Source organism: Hakea prostrata, chromosome 7 (genome assembly GCF_041222555.1).
Source record: "Hakea prostrata isolate BN-2017 chromosome 7, UWA_Hpros_2, whole genome shotgun sequence".
Classification (NCBI taxonomy): domain Eukaryota; kingdom Viridiplantae; phylum Streptophyta; class Magnoliopsida; order Proteales; family Proteaceae; genus Hakea; species Hakea prostrata.
The window spans coordinates 45,325,680-45,331,652 of NC_142606.1; the positions used below are offsets into that span (position 1 = coordinate 45,325,680).

Sequence of the window (5,973 nt, forward strand, 5' to 3'; positions counted from 1 at the left end):
GGCTGTGAGGATGAAGGGAGTAATAATGATGGAAAAGGCCGAAAGTCGGGAATACTCCCAGGGCTTTACAGAAGCCAACAAACCAGATCATGATTCGCCAACTGTTCGGGCTCAAGTTAGACGGGCTGAGCCCGTAGTGGTCAAGCACATCAACAAAAAGATAGTGCAAAGGAAGACGCAGCCCCCCGATGAAGGCATCGTAGTACAAGGGATAAAATCCCTTTGGAGGACTGTTCACCCTCTGACTATCGGTCGGGAGAATGATTTGATATCCCTTGGGTATACCAAAGCTAAGTTTAAATCTTCTAAATCTTCAGGAAAAAGGGAACAGAGGTAGCATTCTGGTCCCGAGGAGGTTTGGACAAAATTAACATGCCAAGGGCTCAAAGGCTCAGACTCGGCAAGCGCTAGAGCGGCAGAGTCCAGTTTTTTACGATCGGGTTTACGGGGAATAGGCCCCCGAAAACCACTGGGGCGTTTAAAAGGTGGACGAGGAGGAGCTTTCGATCTTGACGATCGGGAGGTAGACGGAATATCTGTTTGCAGAAAAGCTTGAGAAGTTGAAGCCGGTGGGTCTCGGGATGTGGCAGTAGACTCAAGTCTCAAAACGCTTTCAATAGAAGGTGTGGCAGACTCAAAAACAGCGGCCTAATTCAAGTCTGAATCCCGATTAGGACCTTCTCGGGACTCAACACTGGGAATGGCTTCTATCTCAGGCTCTACTTCGTCCTGAATAGCTGGAATGGCCGGGGTTTGAGCTTCACGTTGTTCCTTATCCTTACGGAACATCTCAAGAATTTCCCCAACAAGCTGAGGATCGTCGTCTTCGGTGGAGCTGCTAGAGGAGCCAGATCGCTCCTCATCTTAGGTTTGCTCTTGAAGGACCTTTAGACGATCCCCGGTTAGGTTGAATTTCCTAGTTTGATCACTATCACCTTTGCTAGCGTATCCCTCGGCCCGACGACGTTTCTCCCGATATACGGGAATGAGGACCTTAGGCTGATGCCTAAAACCCCTCAAGCTCACTTTTGGCCTCTTCGGGGCCTTATATTTCCTCGGGGACATAAGGAGGACGAAAACTTACTGCTTAAAGACGAGAAAGGCTTGAGAGACTTTGAAAGTTGGTCGGGAGCGGTTCTTAGTCGAGAGCAGAGAAAACAGTGGAAAGAAAAGGAGAGGGAAGGTCCCTATTTATATTGCCGGAAGAGGCATTACACTCTTCAATCAGACGATTACGACCATTGATGATCAACGGTTACAAAGTGGAAACGGTTCACCTCCCCCAAAGCTCTCATTATGAGCCTACGCCTAGCCGCCTGACGTGTCGCTCCCAGGCTGGGCGAGGTCCTCGAGAAAAGCCGTTACAAAAGACGGCTGGTCACTTCATTGTAGACATTTAATGCATCCGTTAAAGAATACTCCTGGAGTCTCCCGAGATTACCAAACAGAACTTAAGAGAAGTCTACCCATAAACCGGGATAAACAACGAGTATCAATTGAGAACTGATGCATTCCCCCGAGTGATGCAGAGTAGTGCTCGGGATCAAGAAGGGACTTGGGAATTAACCGGACAACGTCCCATTGTGAACACATTCAGGGATAATCAGTACTCTCCTGTAAGCACGGGCACTGGATGTTCCAACTTCCTAGCTATCTCGAATATCGCGAGCAACGATCGGGATAGGGGGCTTATGATACGGGAAGTTGAGTACCGAACGGGTATAACCCGATTAATCTGTGCATAATCAGATTGACCGGGTGTTACCCGGTCATATGAATTAACCCGAACGGGTCATTTCACCAGTTCTTGTATCAGTAGGCTACACCCAAATGGGGCTCCGCATCCAATCGGGACATGACCGACTCTGTGGGTTAATGCATACATCACGCTCCACAAATAAGGCAGTCACTCTTTAGTGAGAAATCAACTTATCAAATTACCCCCAACTTTAACATTTGCTAGTCCTCGAGCAAATATTAGGATCAGACAAACTCTCATTTTGATTAAATATTCAATCTTAGTCAAGTTCAACCATAATTCAAAGAATGTATAAAATAAGCTAAATAAGAGATTAGTAGATAGATCACAAAATCAAAAGTTTGACCCATGTGTGTGTGTATACCTTAACCAATCAAGTGCATGCATGTTTGAGATCCCAAATTCAACCGACAACTCCCTAGTTTCAAGGTCAATTCTTATATGTCCAGCCTATCATCCCTCTCTCGACTAATGAAGAGCAATCACTTATCCAAGGTCAAGAGGACTTGTGAAGGTGGAAGAAATGTAGACTAGAGCTGAAATACATATATGGAGATGATGACATTGAAGTACCAATTTTCTTTTCTTTTCTTCCTTTTGCCAGAAATTAGCAATTTCATACTCGTTTTTTTTTTTTTTTTTTTTTCAAGGTGATAACACATCTCCCAAGAAGCAGTCCAAGACATATCCTACACCCGTAACATGGCTCTCAAATAACTATCTATCTAAGCGTTGCGGTGGCCTTTGTCCCTAAGCTCCAATTGTGCAATGTTAACCCAGTGAGAATCCAAAAGGCTCACTCAGTGGCATTAACTACGGAGACCCGCAACTACAAAGAAGATCTACTCACAATGCTTTTAACCCTCACCATGCTTTTAACAATCCATATCACCTTCGGTCTATTCAAGGGATCACACGACTTGGGAGAGTCACCAATGAAGTATTAGCATATAAACCATATACATCTCCACGTAGTGAATCATGGTATAGTAGAGGTGGAACAGATTATAAGAGAATTTTTTTTTTTTTTTGAATGAAAGAATAATGGCCTTTATCATATCCTTAAACAAGTGGCACTCATGAATTTCGCCTCAAGAGGAAATCTAGGTGGATTCTAATATGTTGACTGAACAAAAAATTGTAGTCTTACTTGAAAATCTCTAAATACAATAACTCAATAGCAAGGTTTAGTGCTCAAAGGGTGGGTCGCATAGTTAAGGTTAAAGTGATTCACATACTCATCTGATATTTAGCAAACTCATCATTTCAAAGAATTATAGATGAACACAACTAAAACATGAAATACTAAATAAGATCTAGAGATTTAATGTCATAACTTCCTTCTATTTTACTCTACTAACTAGACAAATAAGCTTCAACCACTGATAAAAAGTTTTGAAATGATTTGAAAAATTCTGGTTTTGAAAAAATTTCAGCATAGTGAGTCTTATCCTATAGAAAGGAATCTTAACATCCACCCCCAACTTTATAAAGGGCATTGTCCTCAATGCAACAAAAAAAATCAAAATATTAAATGCCTGCAATGGGAAAGAAAAGTAATCAGATGTAAAGTAAGGTGAAAAAGACTCCCTTGATTCATAGCTTTAAGAGTGATGTAGTCCAAATCCGCTCCTTCTTTTCATTCTCCTAAAAAAAACAAATTATGGAAAAAGAAACAAAAAACATCGAATCTAAAAAAATTAACAATTGAAAAATCAAAGAAATAGTAAAGAAAAACTTTGGGTTGCCTCCCAAACAGCGCTTGCATCATATTTCGCAGCCGAACTACCCCCAACTTTCGGTCAAAGAAAAGAGTGACTTCTGGGGGTCGAAGCCACTTCCAAATGAGTGAGTAAGTTACTAGCCATGGTCCTCAGTAGGAAATTTGTCAACAGATATAGGTGATAAAGCTTCTAACTGTATCTCACATTCGGAAATTCCTTTATTTTCTGCATTTGTCACACCTACCAAACAAGTCTCAACTGGATAGCTTATTTGAAATACCTCCTTTGTGCATTTCTCAATAGAGTCAATTCTGAAGCAGCTATTTGCTTCATTTGGAAACTTGATGGCCTTGAATACATTGAATGTGATCTTTTCATCTTATACTCTCATAGTAAGTTCACCTGTTTGAAGATGAATCAGGGTCCTCCCAGTCGCCAAGAATGGCCTACCAAGAATAATGGGTATGTCTTGATCTTCTTCTATATCCAATACTAAGAAATCCGCTGGAAATATAAACTTGTCCACTTTAACCAAGACGTCTTCAATGATTCCCCTTGGATATTTAATTGACCTATCTGCCATTTGAAGTGACACTGTAGTCGGTTTAGCTTCTCCAAGGCCTAGTTTCCTGAAAATAGATAGAGGCATTAAATTAATACTAGCACCAATATCACATAAAGCCTTATTAAAATGAAAATTTCCTATAGTGCATGGTATTGTGAAACTCCCTGGATCTTTTAGCTTAGGTGGAAGCTTCAACTGCAGAATAGCACTGCATTCCTCTGTCAATGCCACAGTCTCATAATCTTCAAGTTTCCTCTTGTTAGCAAGAATGTCTCTCATAAACTTGACATAACTCGGCATTTGTTCCAAAGCATCTGCAAAAGGAATATTAATATGCAATTTTTTAAATACATCAAGAAATTTAGAAAATTGCTTATCTAGTTTCTGCTTCCTGAACCGCTGAGGATATGGAATGGGTGGATTATAAGGTGGTGGATTGTCTGGAAACAATTTGGAATTTGGCTTCTCCTCCTCCTTAACGTATTCCTCTGCATCTTCTTTTTCATCATGAACCACTTCAGAAGAGGGTTCAGTTACTGCGATTTTCTTGAAAGGTTCCTGTAATACTTTTCCACTTCGAAGCTCAATAGCATTTGCATACTCTCTAGGATTTGTCTCAGTATTACTAGGCAGTGATCATTTTTGCCTTTGATTCATCCCATGAGCGATTTGCCCCATTTGTACTTCCAAATTTTTAATGGATGCAAAAAGATTCTGATTGGTGGTCTCTTGATTCTGCATAAATTGTGAAGAAACTATAGCCATTTTCTCAATAGCATCTTCCCATGGAGCTTTCTTCTGAAATGATTGAGCTTGTTGATTTTTAGGTTGTCTTTCAGTATCTTGATTGTTTTTCCATCCAAAATTTGGATGGTTTCTCCACCCTGGATTGTATGTGTTGGAATATGGATTGTTCTGTCAGTTAAAGTTCCCCACATATTTTGCTTGCTCTAACTGATTTTGCTCAAAAGGATTAGCCATTTGACATTCATTGCTATAATGTGTTCCCTCACAATAATTGCATATCACAGCTGGAGGTTTGGTGCCTTGAGTTGCTAACAACCCTACTTGCTTTGTTAATGCTTCAAGTTGGACGGCCATGGCTGTCATGGGATCAGTTTCATTCCTTTGCAAAACTTTTCTTGGGTCAACTCTATCCCTTGGCCTTTGATATGCATTTGAGGCCATAACATCCAAAAGATCAAAAATTTCTATTGGATCCTTGTTCATGATTGATCCTCCTGCTGCAGCATCTACTAATGTTCTTGTGGAATTAGATAGACCATCATAAAAAATCTGAACTTGCCTCCATTGCTCTATTCCATGGTGTGGACATTTCCTTAGCAAGTCCTTGAATCTTTCCCATGCCTCAAATAGTGTTTCTGAATCATACTGCAAAAAAATAGAAATATCTGTTAATAAACTAGCAGTCTTAGATGGTGGAAAGAATTTTACCAAAAATTTTTGAGCCATTTGATCCCAAGTAGTGATGGATCCTGGTTGTAGAGAATGCAACCAACTCTTAGCGTTGTCCCTTAATGAGAAAGGGAACAATCTCAATCTCATGGCATCATTAGTAACGCCATTGCTCTTGAATGTGTCGCAAATGTCCAAGAACCCATCAATGTGAAGATTTGGGTCTTCACTAGACAATTCAGAAAATTGATTATTTTGCACCATTGTAATGATAGCAGGCTTGATTTCAAAATTGTTAGCTGCTACAAGTGGACGCCTTATAGCTGTCCTATTATCTCTCACAGTTGGCGCAACATACTCTCCCAAAGTCTTGCGCCTTGGTGCTTCAACTTCAAGCGGTGGTGGATTATTTTCAGGATCCATTGCTCTAGAAGTGGAAGATGAATTTGTTCTATCTTTCTTTGCTTTTGAGTTCCTTCGACAAGTTGCTTCAATTTCAGGATCAAAAG

General features: G+C 40.5%; 1 non-coding gene across 1 annotated transcript; it reads left to right on the forward strand.

Annotated features, from left to right (window-relative positions):
* Positions 1-5,366: 5,366 nt before the first annotated feature.
* On the forward strand, positions 5,367-5,468 carry LOC149011255 (small nucleolar RNA R71). Its single transcript, XR_016174845.1, has one exon. It is a non-coding gene; the product is annotated as a small nucleolar RNA R71 (small nucleolar RNA).
* The last annotated feature ends 505 nt before the right edge of the window (positions 5,469-5,973 follow it).